This window comes from Oryctolagus cuniculus, chromosome 14, assembly GCF_964237555.1.
Source record: "Oryctolagus cuniculus chromosome 14, mOryCun1.1, whole genome shotgun sequence".
Taxonomy (NCBI): domain Eukaryota; kingdom Metazoa; phylum Chordata; class Mammalia; order Lagomorpha; family Leporidae; genus Oryctolagus; species Oryctolagus cuniculus.
In genome coordinates, this window is record NC_091445.1 from 85075865 (window position 1) to 85098217 (window position 22353).

At 40.7% G+C, this 22353-nt stretch overlaps 1 protein-coding gene across 5 annotated transcripts in view; it reads left to right on the top strand.

The window, feature by feature from the left end:
* RNF180 (ring finger protein 180) overlaps positions 1-22353 on the top strand; it is a 241324-nt gene that overhangs the window by 24983 nt on the left and 193988 nt on the right. The gene's annotated exons all lie outside the window — the stretch shown is intronic.

The following is a 22353-nucleotide window of genomic DNA, read 5'->3' on the forward strand; positions in this document are numbered from 1 at the left end:
TTTATTTCAAATGCATATTTACAGAGAGGAGAGGGAGAGAGAGAGAGAAGGGAGGTCTTCCATCCTTCTATCCGCTGGTTTACTTCCCTAAATGGCTGCAACAGCCGGAGCTGAGCTGATCCAAAGCCAGGAGCCTGGAGCTTCCTTCAGGTCTCCCATGCAAGTGCAGGGACTCAAAGATTGGACCATCTTCCGCTGCTTTCCCAGTCCACAGCAGAGAGCTGAATTGGAAGTAGAGCAGCCAGGACTCGAACTGGCACCCATATGGGATGCTGGCACTGCAGGTGGTACACATGCTACACCACAGTGCCAGCCCTGCTTAATAGGTATTAAGTTTAAGTTTTACTAGACAATTAGTTCTAGAGGTCTCCTATACAGTATAGTTCCTATAGTTAATATTGTGTACTTTAAAATGTTAAGAAATTAGGTTTCATGTTAAGTGTGTTTTTATGATATATTTATTTTTTGAAAGGCAGGGAGAGGGGAGAAGGAGGAGGGAGGGAGGGAGGGAGAGATCTTCTGTCTACTGCTTCATTATCCAAATTGCCTCAACAGCTATGTCTGGGCAAGACTGAAGCCAGGAGCTAGGAACTTCACCCTGGTCTCCCATGTGGGCAGTGGGGGGCCTAAGCAACTACTAATACATTAGAAGTTAGTATATTTCTAGTACCACAAATATGTTTCAAGTATCACATTAGCTTTTTTTTTATTTAACATTGTTGTGATCTTTTTTTGAGTAACATAATTATCCTTCAAATAAGGAAAAGTGTATTGGGAAATATTTTCCTTGATTTTATTCTTACCATGTGAACTAGTGGGAAATGTATACTGGGGGTGGACTATCTTTTGGTTGATTAATAATACAGAAAGCATAAATCCAAAAGTTGAAGTTAAACATTTTAAACTAAACATATTTACTAATTATAGGAAAGTTCTGCCTACCAAGTTTATGAAAGAGAGATTTAATTGACATAAAAATCATTATGAGCAAATAGTTACTAACCACTTCCTATATAGTAAGAGATAAAGAAACATTGCATCTGTGTGTTTATGTGTGTAATACAAGGTAAATATTTTTTATTTATACCTGGGTTCTCCTCAGTGCCTTGGCATTTGGCAACAAACTTGTTAACCATTGTGACTTAAATAGCTTTAACAAGATGGAAATATTTGTAGCCTAATAAATAAAACTAGGGGCCGGCGCTGTGGCAAAGTGGGTTAAAGCCCTGGCTTGCAGTGCTGGCATCCCATATGGGTGCTGGTTCTAGTACCAGCTGCTCTTCTTTCGTTCCAGCTGTCTGCTATGGCCTAGGATAGCAGTAGAAGATGGCCCAAGTCCCTGGGCCCCTGCACCCACATGGGTGACTTGGAAGAAGCTCCTGGCTCCTGGCTTCCGATCACTGCAACTCCAGCCCTTGTGGCTAACTAGGGAGTGAACCAGTGGATGGAAGACTTCCTTCTCTCTGTCTCTACCTCTCTGTAACTGTTTTTCAAATAAATAAAAATAAGTCTTTAAAAAAAAAAGAAAATGCCACATGTAATAGACATTAAGTTTATTTTTCATTGATTAACCTTTCCTAATCTTTATAATCTCTTATTTACTTTTATTAAGTTTTCTAATATTGCTTTAGGTGTATGAATCTTGGAACAGGGTTGATCATTAGGGAAAATAGTGTCATGGTGTTCTTCCTGACTTTCATGAACTACTTTTAAAAGTTTTACCTTTTAGTATTACAATTGCCAAAGTTTTTTATAATCTCACTTTTCATTGTTTTGCAGTTTCTTTCCGTTTCTAGGCTGTTATGTACTTTTGTGTTTTTTAAACATGGCTAAATGTTGAAATTCCCCCAAAGTTATAATTTTGCATCTTTTAAGATGAACACCTTTAGTCATTTAGTTTGTTGGATATATTGGATAGAATTTTTTTTCCCAATTTGAATTATCCTTGAATTGCTGAAAATAATCTGCTAGGTCAAAATGTATCATTCTTTTGTGATTAATATTTTATTTCTGATTTGACATCTATATTCATAAGTAGATTGGTCTGTGTAACTTTCTTTTCTTCTCGGATAGTTTTATGTCTTTGCATATGAAGACTATTTTAGTCTTGTAATATTATTTGAGGTAGCTGTTTTTCCTTTTCTGTGTTTTTGGGCTATAGTTACATAGGTTATAAAGATTATCCATGGATCAACACTGTGGCATAGTGGGCTAAGTTGATGCATGGGCACTGGTTCCAGTCCTGGCTGCTCTACTTCTGATCTAGTTCCCTAATAATGTACCTGGAGTGGAGGATGGCCCAAGAGCTTGGGCCCGTGTACCCATGTAGAAGACCAGGAAGAAGCACGTGGGCTCCTGGCTTCCATCAAGCCCAGCCCTGGCCGTTGTGGCTATTTTGGGAGTTAACCAGCAGATGGAAGATCTCTCTCTCTCTCTCTCTCTCTCCCCCTCCCTCCCCCTCCCTCCCTCCCCCCCCCCTTTCTCCCCCATCCCCTGTCTCTGTAACTCTGCCTGTCAAATAAAATAAATAAATCTTTAAAAATAGCCATTTCTTACAAGGTTGGTGAAATTTTCCAATTTTGAACATTTGTGTATTTTTCCTTCCCATTGTTTTTTATATTTGAAACAATATTTGAGTTCTATTTAAATTTTTACAATGTTTTAGTTAATTTTTTTAAAAGGTAGGTTAATTCTAATAAATTATATTTTTTTCCACTTCTACTCAAATCTATTTAAGTCTGTCAGTAATAAAGAAGATTTGGGACTCAGGATTGTAGAATTATACTTGTGCAAAATTCTGGTATTTTACCATAGTGAAGAATAAAGCAAATAGCAAAAGCTAGACAAACTCAAACTATCCCTCTTTGCAGATGATATGATTCTTTATTTAGGGGACCCAAAGAACTCTACTAAGAGACTATTGGAACTCATAGAAGAGTTTGGCAAAGTAGCAGGATATAAAATCAACGCACAAAAATCAACAGCCTTTGTATACACAGGCAATGCCATGGCTGAGGAAGAACGTCTAATATCAATCCCATTCACAATAGCTACAAAAACAATCAAATACCTTGGAATAAACTTAACCAAGGATGTTAAAGATCTCTACGATGAAAATTACAAAACCTTAAAGAAAGAAATAGAAGAGGACATCAAGAAATGGAAAAATCTTCCATGCTCATGGATTGGAAGAATCAGTATCATCAAAATGTCCATTCTCCCAAAAGCAATTTATAGATTCAATGCAATACCAATCAAGATACTGAAGACCTTCTTCTCAGATCTGGAAAAAATGATGCTGAAATTCATATGGAGACACAGGAGACCTCGAATAGCTAAAGCAATCTTGTACAACAAAAACAAAGCCGGAGGCATCACAATACCAGATTTCAGGACATACTACAGGGCAGTTGTAATCAAAACAGCATGGTACTGGTACAGAAACAGATGGATAGACCAGTAGAACAGAATAGAAACACCAGAAATCAATCCAAACATCTACAGCCAACTTATATTTGATCAAGGATCCAAAACCAATCCCTGGAGTAAGGACAGTCTATTCAATAAATGGTGCTGGGAAAATTGGATTTCCACGTGCAGAAGCATGAAGCAAGACCCCTACCTTTCACCTTACACAAAAATTCACTCAACATGGATTAAAGACTTAAATCTACGACCTGGCACCATCAAATTATTAGAGAGCATTGGAGAAACTCTGCAAGATATAGGTACTGGCAAAGACTTCTTGGAAAATACCCCAGAAGTACAGGCAGTCAAAGCCAAAATCAACTATTGGGATTGCATCAAATTGAGAAGTTTCTGTACTTCAAAAGAAACAGGAAAGTTGTCGCTCCCCCTCTTCGTGGAGGAACGACACATGACCCTGCGCTGTTCTTTCGTCTGCTCGGCCCTCCCTGGGTTTGCTGCTGGTTCTTCCCGGGTTGGCTACTGTCCCTTCCACCTCCGTGGAAGGGCAGTTCCCCCTGGCCACATTCCCCACTTCCGCAGGGGAGCGGCACACCGCCGGCCGGCTCTCTCGGGGGCTGCACAGGTGTTCCCCTTAGATGTTCCCCTTAGATGTTCCTCTTAGATGTTCCTGGTGCATGCCGTCTCTCTCCTCCTTTATAGTCCTCCTCCGCCAATCCTGACTCGGCTGCCCACACGCCGAGTACGCTGCTCTCCAATCAGGAGCAAGTCCTACATTTTATTGGCTGAACTGGAGGCAGCTGTGTAGAAGCTGTTTTCTTCTCTCCCAGCGCCATATTGTGGGAGAGCAGATGCATAGAATAAGTCTTAATTCCAGTAACTTAGTCTAGTCCGGGTTGCTCCCCACAAAAGTGAAGAGACAACCGACAGAATGGGAAAAAATATTTGCAAACTATGCAACAGGTAAAGGGTTGATAACCAGAATCTACAAAGAAAATAAGAAACTCCACAACATCAAAACAAACAACCCACTTAAGAGATGGGCCAAGGACCTCAATAGACATTTTTCAAAAGAAGAAATCCAAATGGCCAACAGACACATGAATAAAGGTTCAAGATCACTAGCAATCAGGGAAATACAAATGAAAACCACAATGAAGTTTCACCTCACCCCGGTTAGAATGGCTCACATTCAGAAATCTACCAACAATAGATGCTGGAGAGGATGTGGGGAAAAAGGGACACTAACCCACTGTTGGTGGGAATGCAAACTGGTTAAGCCACTATGGAAGTCAGTCTGGAGATTCCTCAGAAACCTGAATATAACCCTACCATTCAACCCAGCCATCCCACTCCTTGGAATTTACCCAAAGGAAATTAAATTGGCAAACAAAAAAGCTGTCTGCACATTAATGTTTATTGCAGCTCAATTCACAATAGCTAAGACCTGGAACCAACCCAAATGCCCATCAACAGTAGACTGGATAAAGAAATTATGGGACATGTACTCTATAGAATACTATACAGCAGTCAAAAACAATGAAACCTGGTCATTTGCAACAAGATGGAGGAATCTGGAAAACATCATGCTGAGTGAATTAAGCCAGTCCCAGAGGGACAAATATCTTATGTTCTCCCTGATCTGCGACAACTAACTGAGTACCAAAGGGGAAACCTGTTGAAGTGAAATGAACACTATGAGGAACCGTGACTTGATCAGCTCTTGTCCTGACGGTTGATGTACAATGTAATACTTTATCCATTTTAGTATTTTTTTTTGTTCTAGTACTATTGGTTGAACTCTGTAATTAACACACAATTATTCGTAGGTGTTTAAATTTTAACTGAGAAGTGATCCCTGCTAGGAATTTGGAAAACATTATGCTGAGTGAAGTCAGTCAGTCCCAAAGGGACAAATATCATATATTTTCCCTGATCGGTGACAATTAACTGAGCACCAAAAAGGAAGCCTGTTGGCCGGCGCTGTGGCTCAATAGGCTAATCCTCTGCCTTGCGGCACCAGCACACTGGGTTCTAGCCCCAGTCAGGGTGCTGGATTCTGTCCCGGTTGCCCCTCTTCCAGGCCAACTCCCTGCTATGGCCCGGGAGTGCAGTGGAGGATGGCCCATGTCCTTGGACCCTGCTCCCTCATGGGAGACCAGGATGAGTACCTGGCTCCTGGCTTCCGATCAGCACAATGTGCCGGCCGCAGCGGCCATTGGAGGGTGAACCAACGGCAAAAGGAAGACCTTTCTCACTGTCTCTGTCTACTCTGCCTGTCAAAAATTAAAAAAAAAAAAGAAAAGGAAACCTGTTAAAGTGAAATGAACACTATGAGAAACGGTGACTTGTTCAGCCCTTGCCCTGACTGTTGATGAACAACTTAATATGTTATCCCTCTTAGTATTTTTTTGTTTGTTCTACTTAATACTTTTGGTTGAATACTATAATCAATACACAGTTATTCTTAAGTGTTGAAACTTAACTGAAAAGGGATCGCTGTTAAATATAAGAGTGGGAATAAGAGAAGGAAGAGATGTGCAATTCGGGACATGCTCAAGCTGACTTACCTCAAACGGTAGAGTTAGAAACATACCAGGGGACTCCAGTTCAATCCCATCAAGGTGGCATGTACCAATGCCATCTCACTAGTCCAAGTGAACAATTTCTGTTCACAATTAATCATAATGATAGGACTAAGAGCCAAAGGGATCACATAAACAAGATAGTATCTGCAAATACTGATAGAATAAAAAAGGGAGAGAACGATCCAACATGGGAAGCGAGATACACAGCAGACTCGTAGAATGGCAGATGTCTTAAACAGCACTCTGGCCTCAGAATCAGCCCTTAAGGCATTCGTATCTGGCTGAAAAGCCCATGATAGTATTTCAGGCATTTAAAGCCAAGACACTCTGGCAAAAAAAAAAAAAAAAAAAAAACCCACTAAATGAAAGATCTCCGCGAGTGAGATCCCAGTGGAAAGAACAGTCATTGAAGAAGGAGGCACCTTTCTCTGAAGGGAGGAGAGAACTTCCACTCTGACTACGACCTTGTCTAAATATGATCAGAGTCAATGAACTCAAAAGGCTTCCATAGCCTTGGCAACTCATGACAAGAGCCTAGGGTGATTACTGATGCCATAAACAAGAGTGTCAATTTGTTAAGTGAACAACAGGAGTCACTGTGCACTTACTCCTCATGTAGGATCTCTGTCCTTAATGTGCTGTACATTGTGATTTAATGCTGTAACTAGTACTCAAACAGTATTTTTCACTTTGTGTTTCTATGTGGGTGCAAACTGTTGAAATCTTTACTTAATATATGCTGAACTGATCTTCTGTATATAAAGAGAAACGAAAATGAATCTTGATGTGAATGGAAGGGGAGAGGGAGCAGGAAAGGGGAGGGTTGCAGGTGGTAGGGACGTTATTTGGGGGAAACCATTGTAATGCATAAGCTGTACTTTGGAAATTTATATTCATTAAATAAATGTTAAAAAAAAAGAATGCAACTTTTTATGGAGGTTAAAATTCTAGTGATTGGTGTTACATAAAGTTTCAACCTTTTCTGTTATAAATGTTTTTCTTCATGTAAATTCATCTATCCTTTTTAAATATTTTAAAGTTTGTTATTGGAAAATAAAATTTTCTTTTTTTAATGTTTATTTAATGAATATAATTTCCAAAGTACAGCTTATGGATTACAATGGCTTCCCTCCCCCCATAAATTCCCTCCCACCCCCCCCACTCTCTCTCCCCTTCCATTCACATCAAGATGTATTTTCAATTGTCTTTATATACAGAAGATCAGTTTAGCATATATTACGTAAAGATTTCAACAGTTTGCACCCACATAGAAACACAAAGTGAAAAATGCTGTTTGAGTAGTAGTTATAGCATTAAATTACAATATATAGCACATTAAGGACAGAGATCCTACATGAGGAGTAAGTGCATTTCCAAGATAGGAAGTGGGATACACAGCAGACTCATAGAATAGCGGATATCCTAAACAGCACTCTGGCCTCAGAATCAACCCTTCAGGCATTCAGATCCGGCTGAAAAGCCCATGAGAGTATTTCAGGTATGGAAAGCCGAGACACTCTGGCAAAACAAAAACAAAAACAAAACAAAAAAAAAACAACAAAAAAAAACTAAATGAAAGATGTCTGCGAGTGCGATCCCAGTGGAAAGAACAGGTCATCAAAGAAGGAGGCACCTTTCTCTGAAGGGAGGAGAGAACTTCCACTATGACCTTGTCCGAATACGATCAGAGTTGGCGAACTCAAAAGACTTCCATAGCCTTGGCAACTCATGACAAGAGCCAAGGGTGATTACTGATGCCATAAACAAGAGTGTCAATTTGTTAAGTCAACAACAGGAAAATAAAATTTTCATAGGTAGCATTTTAAGGATAACCATTTGTGTAAAATAGCAGTTCTCAAAATGTGGGCCATGCACCCCTGATATATTTAAGACTCTCAAGTAATCAGTTCAAATCTACTTTCTTGGTAAGAGTAAGATTTCATTTGTCTTAATGTTGACATTTACTCCAGTAATGCAAATGTTATGCTGTATAAAATTAGTGTTTCCTTAACTCAGTCAAGGCAGAGATGACAAATTTGTTGCATGTACAGTTTTTAAAAAAAACCTATGTATTAAAGCAGAAATACTGTTTTAAGTCAATTTTTAAATTCATGCCATTTTTATGTTATTGAGAAAAATTAGGAAGAACGCATAAGGCACTTCTACAGTCTATAGAAGGCTGAAGACTATTGATAGTATATAGAAAATACCCTTGTGCAGTTGTTTTGCTTGAGAGTTGAACTAGCGTGATATCTTCCATTACATACCATTTTCACTTGAATGACTAAGAAACTATATATTCAGACATGGGTATTTGATAGTATTTGTTGCATGTTATGAACATTTAACTTTAAACAAAAATAAGAATAATTTTGGAAAACTTATATCTATTACTGTGACCTTGACTTTTGTTCAGTAATTAATGAACTTTCTATGCTGAAGTTGTTGGTAATATTAATGAATGTGCGTTTTTCAATATCACTTAATGAAGTGTTTTGGTATTTCAGAGGCAGACATCACTCAGTGAAACACTTTTTTCCAAGTGCCTGTGCATTTAGGAAATGCCATAAAGCAATAAGAGCATCAGGGGAAACAGTGAAGCACAGCCAGAAGAAACCTGTGATCAGGCAATACTAAGAAAATCAAGCGGGTAACACCAGATAGCTTTGTTTAGGAGACTAACCATGGAATGACAAATAAGGTCAGGTTACCATGACAAGGACTGTGATACAGGAAGAAGTAGCTTCCAAAAAGAACACTGAGTCTTAAAAAATACATGTATCTGATTTGACGAACAGGATTTGGGAGGAAAGTAGAAGACCAAAATACATGAATTTCGTAAGCCTTAACTGTCTAAGTTCAACTGAAGTCACATGTATATGAATTTCAGAATTTGTTATTCTGATCTGGTAAATCAGGATTCAAGCCCTGTGTAGAATCCTTGCAAGTATGTCTGAGTATTGTGGTCTTCTTACATGTACTCAGCACTAAATTCATTTCCATATTTTTTGTGCTTTTTTCCCAAGATCACCTTGTCTCTGCTTCTTCACTGCTTATTTAAATAGTTTCATAGTTACTGCTGCCAAAGTCCTGAGAGTATTAATGCCATATGGTGTATGCTGCCCAAAATTGTTTAGACCGCTGTGTCACAGATGTCAGAAAAGAGCATTTCTGTTGTCTACTTATATAGTTCCCTCTTTTCCTAAGACCCATGCTAGTGTCTAAAGTGCTGCGTTGGGGATAGATTTGGTTTAGCAGCAAAGAAACATGCTCTGTTCAAATCTGTTAAAAAACTACATTTTAAAAAAAAATATTTATTTATTTGAGAGGCAGAGTCACAGACAGGGAAAGACAGAGAGACAGAGGTCTTCCATCTGCCAGTTCACTCTTCAGATTACCACAAAGGCAGGGGCAGGAGGTGAGCTGATCCAAAGCCAGGAGCCAGGAGCTTCCTCCAGGTCTCCCACATGGGTGCAGGGGCCCAACCACTTAGGCCATCTTCTGCTTTCCATGCCTATCAGCAGGGAGCTGGATTGGAAAACCTATATGGGATGCTGGTGCTGCAGGCAGAGGCTTAACCTACTACACCACAACCATGCCCCTGAAAGCTACATTTTGTTAATAGCATTGGATTATTTGTCCCCTTCTTCAGTTTTCTTATAAATAGATCACTAGGTAGCCTCCAGTTCTCTTTTCAAGCTTAGATTTGTATAAACCATTATATTCTTCCCTAATAGGCTCTTCATATTCATTGTAAAAGGACTTATATTTGTCCCATTAGTTGGCCAAATGTACTGGAAGAAGACTAAACTGAGCTCTTTGCCATATCTTGTTCACTTGATTTCAACAAACATTATTGAAGGTTCATTTTAATCTTTTAAGATTTATTTCTTGAAAGGTTTCTGGAGGGGAAGAAAAAGATTTATTTATTTATTTATTTGAAAGAATTACAGAGACTGGCACTGTTGCCTAGTGGATAAAGCTGCCGCCTGCAGTGCCAGCATCCCATTTGGGCACTGGTTCAAGTCTTGCCTACGGGGCCGGTGCTGCTTCGTAGTGGGTAAAGCCACTGCCTGCAGGCCCAGCATCCCATATGAGTGCCAGTTTGGGTCCTCACTGCTCTACTTCTGATCCAGCTCTCTGCTATGGCCCGGGAAAGCAGTAGAAAATGGCCCAAGTTCTTGGGCCCCTGCACCTACATGATAGATCCAGAAGAACCTCCTGGCTCCTGGCTTTGGTTGGGCTCAGCTCCAGCATTGTGGCCATTTGGGAAGTGAACCAGTGAACCAATGGATGGAAGACTGATTTTCTCTCTCTCTCTCTCTTTCTCTCTCCCTTTGCCTCTCTGAAACTCTGTCTTTCAGAAATAAATCTTAAAAAAAAAAAAAAAAAGAGTGATAGGGACACACACACGGAATGAGAGAGAGAGAGAGAGCAAGTGAGAGAGCTTTCATCTGCTAGTTTCCTCCCCCAAATTACTGCAACAGCCAAGTCTCAGCCAAGCCAAAGCCAAGATCCAGTAACATCATCCTGGTCTTCTACATGGGTGACAGAGGCCCAAGTGTTTGGGTCATTTTCTGCTGCCTTCTGAGGCACATTACCAGGAAGCTGAATTGGAAGCAGGACAGCTGGGACTCGAACAAGGCACTCTGATAATAGCATCATGACAAAACAAGCCATAGATTAACCCACAGCCCCACACCACCAATCCCTTAGAGTCATTTTTGGTGAATGTTACCATGTTTGGTTGTGAGAACACAGAGCAAATATATGTTCGTGCTTTTACGTGGCTCTTGATTAAGTCAGTAAGACACATATACGGGGATCAGTGTAATGCATGCTGTTGAGTATGTGCAAAGTGCCATGGAAACACAGAGAGTAACTGTGTTTTTCCTGGGGAGTGTCTGTAAAAGAAAATTTGAGATCACCCTTAAATATGAGAATTACTTTTTAAAACAGAGGAAAGGAAAAAGATATTTCAAGATGAGAGGCTAGAAAAATTTGAAGATAAAGATTAGAAAAGTTACGTTTAGGGCAGTACCTGAAGATTTTGTGGAGGTGCACTGAGACTCAAAATTGATTTGGAGTAAAGTTTAAAGGGTGTATAAAGGTCTTTTTTCTTTTTTTTTTCTTTTTTTCTTTTAGAGAAAAGACTGAATTATCTTTATTCCCTTTGTAGAAAATATTACAAAATAGTCCTTATATTAAAAAGATAAGCAAAAACCATGGAGCCAAAATATAGGAAAAAAATGTATTATAGAGAATTATACAAGTATGTCTGGATAGCTAATTGGGAAAAATATTATCACTGTTTATAATTTTGAATTTGTAATTTATCAGGTGAAACGTGTTAATTTTTTAACTTTTTGAGTTAATTGTGGATTCAGTTGTGAATTGTGAATCATGGAGTCAGAGAGAGATCCCATTCAGCCTTCAGTCTATCTACTTTATTCAGATTTTATCAGTACATATACTCATTTGTGTGTGTATTTAGTTCAGTGCATTTTTACCATATATATTGATTCTTGTGACCCTTGTCACAATCAGATACAGAATCCTTCTATCACAGATCCCTTCTATCCTATCATGATCCCTTGTACTACCTAAAGAGCCTTTTTTGACAGAGTAAAGAGCTTGGATTATATTCTGTAGATCGGTATCTTTCAAAGTGTAGTCATCAGATCACTTGTTACAGAATCTAGTGTGCTTGTGGAATACGCAGATTTCTGCATCCTGCCCTAGAAACATTGAATTAGAATCTCTTGTGGTTCAGTGACCTGCATTTCAGTAACTCCCCCAGGTATTCCTTATAGCATATCTTTGAGGAGAGGACATTGAGCTGAGAGCTAAATGGTGAGAAAGGAGCCAAGGAGGGTTCCTGGAGCCAAGAGATCTAGACAGGTGCTGTCAAATAGGAAGATAATGCAAGCCCTAGCTATAAAACGACATTAAAAACTGGAAAGAAACAGGTGAAATTAATTTTATAATACATCTTAAATCAGTATATTAAAATATTTCAAATGTCATTAATATAAAATTACTGGATAATTTATGTTTTTTTCTATTTAGTCTTCAAAATCCAGCATATATTTTATAGTTACTGCAAATCTCAATTCAGATGAACTGGATTCACAGATGAACAGATCGCATATGGCTAGTGGCTTCTGCACAGGGTGGAGCCGATATATACACGAAGAACAACCAGTGCAAAGGCCCTGAAGGAAATTCATGTAGAGATACACTTTTGAAATCTGGAGGTTGAAAATATTGATCTGGAGCTTTAGAACAAGGTCACAATTAGATATATGACAGTACTCCCAAAAGTTCATGGAAAAGCAGAATTAAAGGATGTGTTAATTTTGGTGCAAAAAGCTTGAAACCCACACATAGCTTTATTCGCGATATGTATTTCTATACTTTTTCTTCTACGTAATTGCACCCTGAGAAAGATCTCAGAAGGCTGTTATCTCCAAATTGGGGGGGCATAGACAAATTTCAAGTTTCCCCGTAATTGGTTCCAGTTTTATTCCTCTTTGCAGTCCCTACTCCAGCTTAAAACCACTGGTTAGGGGCTGGGGCTGTGGTGTAATAGATTAAGCCTCCGTCTTCAGTGCTGGCATCCCATATGGGTGCCAGTTTGAGTCCTGGCTGCTCCACTTCAGATCAAGCTTTCTGCTGTGGCCTGAGAAAGCAGTGGAAGATGGCCCAAGTGCTTGGGCCCTTGCACCCATGTGGGAGACCCAGAAGAAAATGATGGCTCCTGGCTTCAGACTGGCCCAGCTTCAGCCATGGCGGCCATTTGGGGAGTGAGCCAATGGATGGAAGATCTTTCTCTCTCTCTCTTTCTCTCTCTGCACATCTGCCTCTCTCTATCTGTAACTCAACCTTTCAAGCACAATAAATAAATGTTAAAAAAAAAAAAACAACACTCGTTAAAAAGGAGATGAGAATAAAAGAGGGCAAGAAGGATCTGGAGAGATGAGAGGAGCGTTAAAGAAGTTAAGTAAGGAGGAAGGAGATGCTTCAACGATGAAGAAAAAGAGTGTGACTATTTTATATAAGAGTTGTCTGATGTTCCCTGAGGTTATTCATCACTTTATTAGAATGGTCTGCTGGGCTAAGGTGCTTCTGAAGATGAGTCAGTGAAGACCACTGCAGTCTAACCTCTTGAAGGTTAGATCTAGATGGACAGGAGGGACTTGCTGTGCTCTGCCTGTCAGCATTCTTTAAATCCTTCTTTGAACTTAATTATGGTCTGTGTTCCCTCTCTTATTTATCTTATAGCTGTTGCATTTTAGTTACTAAGTTGTTTACATGCATCTCCATTTTCACCCTGAGCATACTACAGTAACCTGGGGGATTTTTTTTCTTTTTTTTTTAACTTTTATTTAATGAATATAAATTTCCAAAGTACAGCTTATGGATTACAATGGCTTCCCCCCATAACGTCCCTCCCACCCGCAACCCTCCCCTTTCCCATTCCCTCTCCCCTTCCATTCACATGAGGATTCATTTTCGATTCTCTTTATATACAGAAGATCAGTTTGGCATACATTAAGTAAAGATTTCAACAGTTTACTCCCGCACAGAAACATAAAGTGAAAAATAATAGATGATTTTTTAAATGATGATGGAATCAGATCAGACTTATTGTCATGTTTAATCCCAGTGAGAGCCAAGTTGGGAATTGCTAATTTCTTCTTCTTCTTCTTTTTTTTTTTTTTTTTTTTTTTTTTTTTTTTTTTTTTACAGAAGATCAGTTTAGTATACATTAAGTAAAGATTTCAACAGTTTGCACCCACATAGAAACACAAAGTGAAATATACTGTTTGAGCACTCGTTATAGCATTAAGCCTCAATGTACAGCACATTAAGGACAGAGATCCTACATGAGGAGTAAGTGCACAGTGACTCCTGTTGTTGACTTTACAAATTGACACTCCTGTTTATGGCATCAGTAATCTCCCTATGCACCAGTCATGAGTTTCCAAGGCTATGGAAGCCCCTTGAGTTCTCCGACTCTTTTCTTGTTTAGACAAGGTCATAGTCAAAGTGGAGGTTCTCTCCTCCCTTCAGAGAAAGGTACCTCCTTCTTTGAAGACCTGTTCTTTCCACTGGGATCTCACTCACAGAGATCTTTCATTTAGTTTTTTTTTTTTTTTTTTTTTTTTTTTTTTTTGTGAGAGTGTGTCTTGGCTTTCCATGCCTGAAATACTCTCATGGGCTTTCAGCCAGATCGGAATGCCTTTAGGGCTGATTCTGAGGCCAGAGTGCTGTTTAGGACATCCGCCATTCTATGAGTCTGCTGAGTATCTCGCTTCCCATGTTGGATCACTCTCCCCTTTATTTATTCTATCGGTTAGTATTAGCAGGTACTAGACTTGTTTATGTGCTCCCTTTGACTCTTAGTCCTTTCATTATGATCAATTGTGAACTGAAATTGATCACTTGGACTAGTGAGATGGCATTGGTACATGCCACCTTGATGGGATTAAATTGGAGTCCCCTGGTATGTTTCCAACTCTACCATTTGGGGCAAGTCAGCTTGAGCATGTCCCAAATTGTATATCTCTTCCCTCTCTTATTCCCACTCTTATGTTTAACAGGGATCACATTTCAGTTCAATTTCAACACTTAAGAATAACTGTGTATTAATTACAGAATTAAACCAGTCATATTAAGTAGAACAGACAAAAAAAAAAACTACTAAGAGGGATAATGTATTAAGTTGTTCATTAACAGTCAGGGCTTTGCTGATCAAGTCACCGTTTCTCATAGTGTCGATTTCACTTCAACAGGTTTCCTTTTAAGTGTTCAGTCAGTTGTCACCAATCAGGGAGAACATATTAACCTGGGGGATTTTTAAAAAAAATCTGTTCCTAAGTCCTGCCCATGTCAGAATAAGTAAACATTTCTTTAAGTAGGGGGTGGTGCATGACTATTTTTTAAAGCTTCACTAGTGGTTCTAATTGTCAGGGCAAATGGCTATTGATCTATAACCTAGTGAGCACTATGAGACAGAAAATAAGTGTCATTTAGCTTGGTATCCCCAGGATTTGGATCAGAGATTGAGCAACCAGGACTTGAAATGGCATTCCAAAATGGGATACCAGCGTTACAGGTGGTAACTTAACCTACTGCACCACAACACTCTTCCCTGATATTTTCTGGATATTAATCCTTTGTTGATAGGTTGCAAATGTTTTTGTCCACTCTGTGTTATGTCTCTGCACTGATTATTTCCTTCTGTGCTATTGGAGTGTTAATTAAAAAAAATCCTTATTTTTCTGTTCAGACTCTAGTAAGCCAGCTGGCTGGACCAGTTCTCATGTAATATGCAACCCCCTATAACCTTTTTTCTGATGTGTCCAATGTGCTATACTACTTCTTCAGAAATGATCGCTAGCTGAGTTTGGTCTTAAGTATCTGCCTCTATAATTTTATCAGAGTATGATTGTTATTGGTGAGCTGTGAAACTTTAGCCTCTGTTTGTTGTAACCAGCCTCAAATATCTGCCTATGATTCTTCCTCCTGCAATGGACTTTAATTTATGGATGAGTGGTCCTTTGTTAGTTGATTTGCCTACAATGTCAACCCTTTTATGACTACCCAGGAATCAGTACATATAGTTACTAGGTGCGGTTTTGTTATAATCACTAATAAGCTTGTAACTTCCAATTGGCTACCATGCACCATTCCAGATTCTGCCTACATGATATTGGATGAATTGTCGTGGACTGTCCATCTAGGTAACAGATACAGCAGAGTGAGCCCTCTGTGTACCGAGCATTCTTTGGTGGGTTCCCATCTCCTTTCATTTGACGGGGTTCTTGTGGGGGTGGTTTGGGGATTGATAAGTCTATTGTGTATTGTATAAGTGTCATAAAGCTTGAAATTTTATAGACAGCCAGATATAAGGTGTTCTTCCTGCTGGAGATATGCATGTCACCTAACCAGAGTAATGTTTTGTGCTGTGGCAGATGTGGGTCTCTCAAGCAGGCCATTGACCTACCCCTTAATAGGATAAGTTGTTTTATTCCCACTGTCATGTTGCCTGTTGTAGTCTCTGTTTGCAGAAGGGTCTGGTAAACTGTAAGGAACTGCTGTATTCAACACTCTTGAACAATTGTGACCAGAAACCCATAGGTATTTGTTGGTTACCTTCCCTCTGTCAGAAAGTCCGACTCATTCCTTTCTCTGTCACAGAAACATCTATTCACATGGTTTCCTAGGGGCTACCATTTGTAGGGCTTGTGCACACAGTACTAAGGCTTCTGTCTTGTAAGCACTTTTTCTTTTCTTAGGGATCTAGTTTCAGTGTACCCTCTTCTTTATCACATGGTATAATGGCCTAAGACATTGGGCCACGTAGGGGAATGAAGGTCCTCTGATATCACAGCAGGCCTATACAAGTTTATAATTTTTTTGAACTGTTTAGACCATGTTATGTCTGAATCTTGTCAGTTATGGCTTTTGGAAAAACCTGTTTTACCTGACAATACCATTCCCAGAAATTTTACAGGGCCCTCTGATCCCTGAACTTTCTGTTGGTTGAAGTCTTACGCTATAGATTTAGGTTTCTCTAGAACTTTTTAAGTAGCCTTCTGTAAAAGACAGAAGTGTGTAGAAATTAACAAAGTATCATCCACATTATGCTTTTTTTTGTGTGTGACATAGCACATATCACCCAAAATAGCAACATATCTGTTCACCAAACAGCAACAAATAGTGGGAGCTATGTAAGCAGGAGAGCACCTGACAAGACCATTGTTGGCCCTCCCAAATCAAGGCAACATGTTCTGGGACTTTGGGTCTAAAGGTATGCTGAAGAAAACAGTTACTAAATCCAGGACTGTGTGTGATGTGTCAAAAAAAAAAAAAGTCATCAGTGTAGCCAGTGTTTAAGTCACATTTGGGACAGCAGCATGTATTTGCTTATTTACTTCTTAGTAGTCAGCCATCTTCCAGGTGCCATCAGGTTTTCACATCGGCCATACTGGACTGTTGAGTGGACTTTGTGCAGGACAGTCCTGCCTCTCCAGTTTCTGAATAGTAGCTGTCATTTCTTTGGGCCTTTGGGGGAGGCAATATTGTTTGATACACATTACCCATCTTGAGTGAGGTGGCACCATTGGCTCACCTCAGAACAAGGATTTACTCACCCACATCTGGTGATAGCATTGAGTTACAGTTGTTTCAAGGGAGGCTTCCTGAAAAGTATCTCCAAAATGTTTTCTGGGATTTGGAAGAGGTAGTCCTGCTGTTGGGTGGGTAAAACATGCTCGATTTACTATAGTAGACATGTGTTCCTCACAGGGATAGATGTGCCTCTGCAGATATCTACAGAAGTTAAGGGCCCAGAAAATTCATGAGGATGATATATGCAGACCAAGAGTCAAAACTCTTTGCTTGTTTTGAGGAGACCAACAAATAACTGTTTCCCCCAAGGGTCTCCAATTCCCCTGAATTAACTTACTTTGAGGGAAATCTTGACCTTTCTGTCACAGTCGGGGCTGCTCTCTACCTGTTGTTTTGATTCTTCTTCAGGAGGTAGTGCTGAGGGTTTAGCATTAACTCTAGTGGGAAGCTGCTGCTCTGGCTTTGGGACTTTCTAAAGTGTAAAGGCAATTGCAGTGGGTTGTTGATTTAAATTTTCTTTCTGTACCTGTCTTTTGAAGCTCTTGTTCAGTTGACTGCTCCCTATTCATTTTGTTTGTCTTTCCTTTTTGTCTCTGTTTAGGTTTCCCCATTTTTACAGCACTCTTCATCTTAGCTGTACTGGTTACAGTTTCTGCTTCTTTTATTTTAACTAAAGAATGGCATACTTCATATGCAGGGAACCCTATCAAGGACCCAAGATGGCAAGCACTATCCCCTTCCAACCTGATGGAGCAACTTTTAGGCGCTTATTACAGATGCTTACCATAAAAGTGGTGTTATCAGGCCCCTGGAAAGCAGGGGGCATAGATGACCACCCTCACTGCCAGTTTATGCAATAAAGCCATTGTTTCTTTTTCTTCTAAGGCATAGGATCCTGACATTGTAATACCTTGAATAGCCAGACTGACTGCAGACTAGGATGATTCAGTCTATCAGGGAATGATTAACATGGGAGCCATGCAGGCATCGCCTGATAGAGGAATGTGTTGTGATTTCTGTCTCACGTCCAGCCAGAACTATCCCATTAGCACCACTATCCTATAATGTTAACTGCTGAAAAGAAAGGACTATGGTGAAGGTAACTGATCTGGTGCACAACCCAAAGAAGTATATTCATTTATTGGATTGTGTGGGGAGCAACTCGGACTAGACTAAGTTACTGGAATTAAGACTTATTCTATGCATCTGCTCTCCCACAATATGGCGCTGAGAGAAAGAGACCAAACAACCTCTACGCAGCTGCCTCATCAGTTTGACAAGCTGCAGGAGCTGATCCTGCTCCTGACTGGAGGAGAGCAGTGTGCTCGGCGTGTGGGTAGCAGAGTTGGGATTGGTGGAAGAGGACTATAAAGGAGGAGAGAGACTACATGCACCAGGGAACATCTGAAGGAACATCCGGATAACATCTGAGCAGCCCCTGAGAGAGCTGGCCGGCGGTGTGCCACTGCTCCGCAGAAGTGGGGAAAGTGGCAGGGGGAACCACCCCTCCACGGAGGTGGAGGGGTCGGCAGCCAACCCGGGAAGGACCAGCAACAAACCCGGGAAGGGCAGAGCAGACAAAAGAACAGCGCAGGGTCCTGTGTCGTTCCTCCGCGAATGGGGGAGCTACAGGATTGTATTGGAATCCCCTGGCACATTTCTAACTCCACCATTTGGGGCAACTCCTATTGAGCACGTCCCAAATTGTATATCTCCTCCCTCTCTTATTCCCACTCTTATATTTAACAGGGATCACTTTTCAGTTAAATTTAAACACCTAAGAATAAGTTCAACCAATAGTATTAAGTAGAACAAAATACTAAAAATACTAAAAGGGATAAAGTATTAAATTGTACATCAACAGTCAGGACAAGGGCTGATCAAGTCACTGTTTCTCATAGTGTCCCTTTCACTTCAACAGGTTTCCTTTTTTGTGCTTGGTTAGTTGTCACCGATCAGGGAGAACATATGATATTTGTCCCTTTGGGACTGGCTTATTTCACTCAGCGTGATGTTTTCCAGATTCCTCCATTTTGTTGCAAATGACCGGATCAAGGTTGCATGTACCAATGCCATCTCACTTGTCCAAGTGATCATTTTGAGTTCACAATTGATCATACTGATAGGTCTAAGAGTCAAAGGGATCACACAAACAAGACTAGTGTCTGCTAATACTAACTGATAGAATAAAAAAGGGAGAGAACGATCCAACATGGGAAGTGGGATACATAGCAGACTTATAGAATGGCAGATGTCCTAAACAGCACTCTGGCCTCAGAATCAGCCCTTAAGTCATTCAAATCTGGCTGAAGAGCCCATGAGAATATTTTAGGCATGGAAAGCCATAACACTCTGGCAAAAAAAACAAAAACAAACAAAAAACAAAACAAAACAAAACCAAACACCTAAATGAAAGATCTGTGTGATTGAGATCACAGTAGAAAGAACGGGCCATCAAAAAAGGAGGTACCTTTCTCGGAAGGGAGGAGAGAACTTCCACTATGACCTTGTCCAAATACGATCAGAGTTGGTGAACTCAAAAGGCTTCCATAGCCTTGGCAACTCATGACTAGAGCCTAGGGAGATTACTGACACCATAAACAAGAGTGTCAAATTGTTAAGTCAACAGCAGGACTCACTGTGTACTTAGTCCTCATGTAGGATCTCTGTCCTTAGTATGTTGTTCAATGTGAATTAATGCTATAACTAGTACTGAAATAGTATTTTACACTTTATGTTCTGTGTGGGTGCAAACTGATGAAATCTTTACTTAATATATACTACATCGGTCTTCTGTATATTAAGAGAATTGGGCCGGCGCCGTGGCTCAACAGGCTAATCCTCTGCCTAGTGGCGCCGGCACACCAGGTTCTAGTCTCGGTCGGGGCACTGGATTCTGTCCCGGTTGCCCCTCTTCCAGGCCAGCTCTCTGCTGTGGCCCGGGAGTGCAGTGGAGGATGGCCCAAATCCTTGGGCCCTGCACCCCATGGGAGACCAGGAGAAGCATCTGGCTCCTGCCTTGGGATCAGCGTGGTGCGCCGGCCACAGCGCGCCAGCCGCGGCGGCCATTGAAGGGTGAACCAATGGCAAAGGAAGACCTTTCTCTCTGTTTCTCTCTCTCTCACTGTCCACTCTGCCTGTCCCAAAAAAAAAAAAAAAAAAAAAAAAGAATTTAAAATGAATCTTGATGTGAATGGAATGGGAGAGGGAGCAGGAGATGGGAGGGGTGCAGGTGGGAGGGAAGTTATGGGGGGGGAAAAGGCATTGTAATCCATAAACTGTACTTTGGAAATTTATATTTACTAAATAAAAGTTAAAAAAGTATATTCATTTAAGGAATACTTTTGATTGGCAGGTGATGAGGACCTTGTATATGCCTGCCTGGTGGATTTTAATTTAGTTTGATGAGTGTGGGCCCTCAGACTTTGATTCTGTATTATTTTTTTTTTTTTTTTACCAAACCCTCAGACATACTATTGTTGTCTAAGGAATTACAATTTTTTCTTCCTTCCTTCCTTCCTTCCTTCCCTCCTTCCCTCCTTCCCTCCTTCCTTCCCTCCTTCCTTCCCTCCTTCCTTCCCTCCTTCCTTCCCTCCTTCCTTCTTTCCTTCCTTCCCTCCTTCCTTCTTTCCTTCCTTCTTTCTCTCTCTCTCTCTTCTTTCTTTCTTCTTTCTTTCTTTCTTTCTTTCTTTCTTCTTTCTTTCTTTCTTTCTTTCTTTCTTTCTTTCTTTCTTTCTTTCTTTCTTTCTTTCTTTCCCTTCCTTCCTTCCTTCCTTCCTTCCTTCCTTCCTTCCTTCCTTTCCCTCCCTCCCTCCCTCCCGTCCTTCCTTCCTTCCTTCCTTCCTTCCTTCCTTCCTTCCTTCCTTCCTTCCTTCTTTCCTTTCCCTTCCTCCCTTCCTTCCTTTCCCTTCCTCCCTTCCTCCCTTCCTCCCTTCCTCCCTTCCTCCCTTCCTCCCTCCCTCCCTCCCTTCCTTCCTTCCTTCCTTCCTTCCTTCCTTCCTTCCTTTCCCTCCCTCCCTCCCTCCCTCCCTCCCTCCCTCCCTCCCTTCCTTCCTTCCTTCCTTCCTTCCTTCCTTCCTTCCTTCCCCAATCTCGTGAGAAAAAGACAGTAGCTCAAAACCAGTGTTAGGTATTTTCTCACCATAGGGTTTAGTGTAGCAGCATTCCAGTATGTTTTGCTGAACCCCCCCGCCCCATGGCCCCCACACACACTTTTTCCATTTTAATGACCTTGTCTGTGATTAACAGAGTGATGTTGGAGAACAAGTCTCTTTATTTATAATTCCTCCTCCAATTTGTGTGCCTTGTTTTTGGCTGCTATCTATAGAGCCTCTATTATCAGGTGAACTTCCCACAACAGAGGCCAGCCTATCCCCACTGCTATCTGTGGGTTTCCTTGCTGGCCACTGGCAATTTCAAGCCCTCCATAAGACAGTCAGGCGTGCTAAAGGTTTTGAAACCTCTCTGCATTAACAAGACTATTTGCAGGCTTCAAGCAAATAGGCCGCAGAGCTCCACAAAGATCTTCGCAGGCATCCAGGGCTCTTCTTGGTTAGTTCTTCCTCTTCCTCTTCGTCATATTTTTTGGAATCCTGTCAATGATACTGATTGTTCTGAATCTGTGGCTGGAGTCCCCCCAAAAGCAGCAAAGGGAGTTTCCATGAGAGAGTGTCCCAACCTGTCCCAAGATGGGGCCAGCTGGGATTCCAGAATATGAAGCCCCCAACATTTGTTGGGGAAATTGTGGGGTGTTGCAATGTGTCCTTACAGTGGACAGTGATGTTTGCTTAGGTATGTCCACAGTGAAGGGGTCAGGCTTGGAGTTTATGTGAGGGTTTAAGGAATTTTGCCTCAGGACAGGGCCAGTTTTTGCCATACCCCCCCCCCCCCGATGTTTTGGGCAACAGCCCAAATACATTTATCATTGCTTGGGAATATTTAAACCTCTGGCTTGGGTTCAAGCCTGCTGGGAAAAACCTGCAGGTGGCTGGGTCATAGAGTAATTGAGATACACTCTGATATTTTGTCAGGACACAGAAAGAAAGAGATAGAGTGGGATAGGATGAGGGTGGGGACTGCGATGGCCATATAGCACCCAAAATAAATGATCATTTTTTTTTCTGCTCTAAGAGTAGCTAATGCTATGCTAAAGATTTAGAAAATCAAGTTTATCTGATACAGTTTAACTTTTTTAAAAATG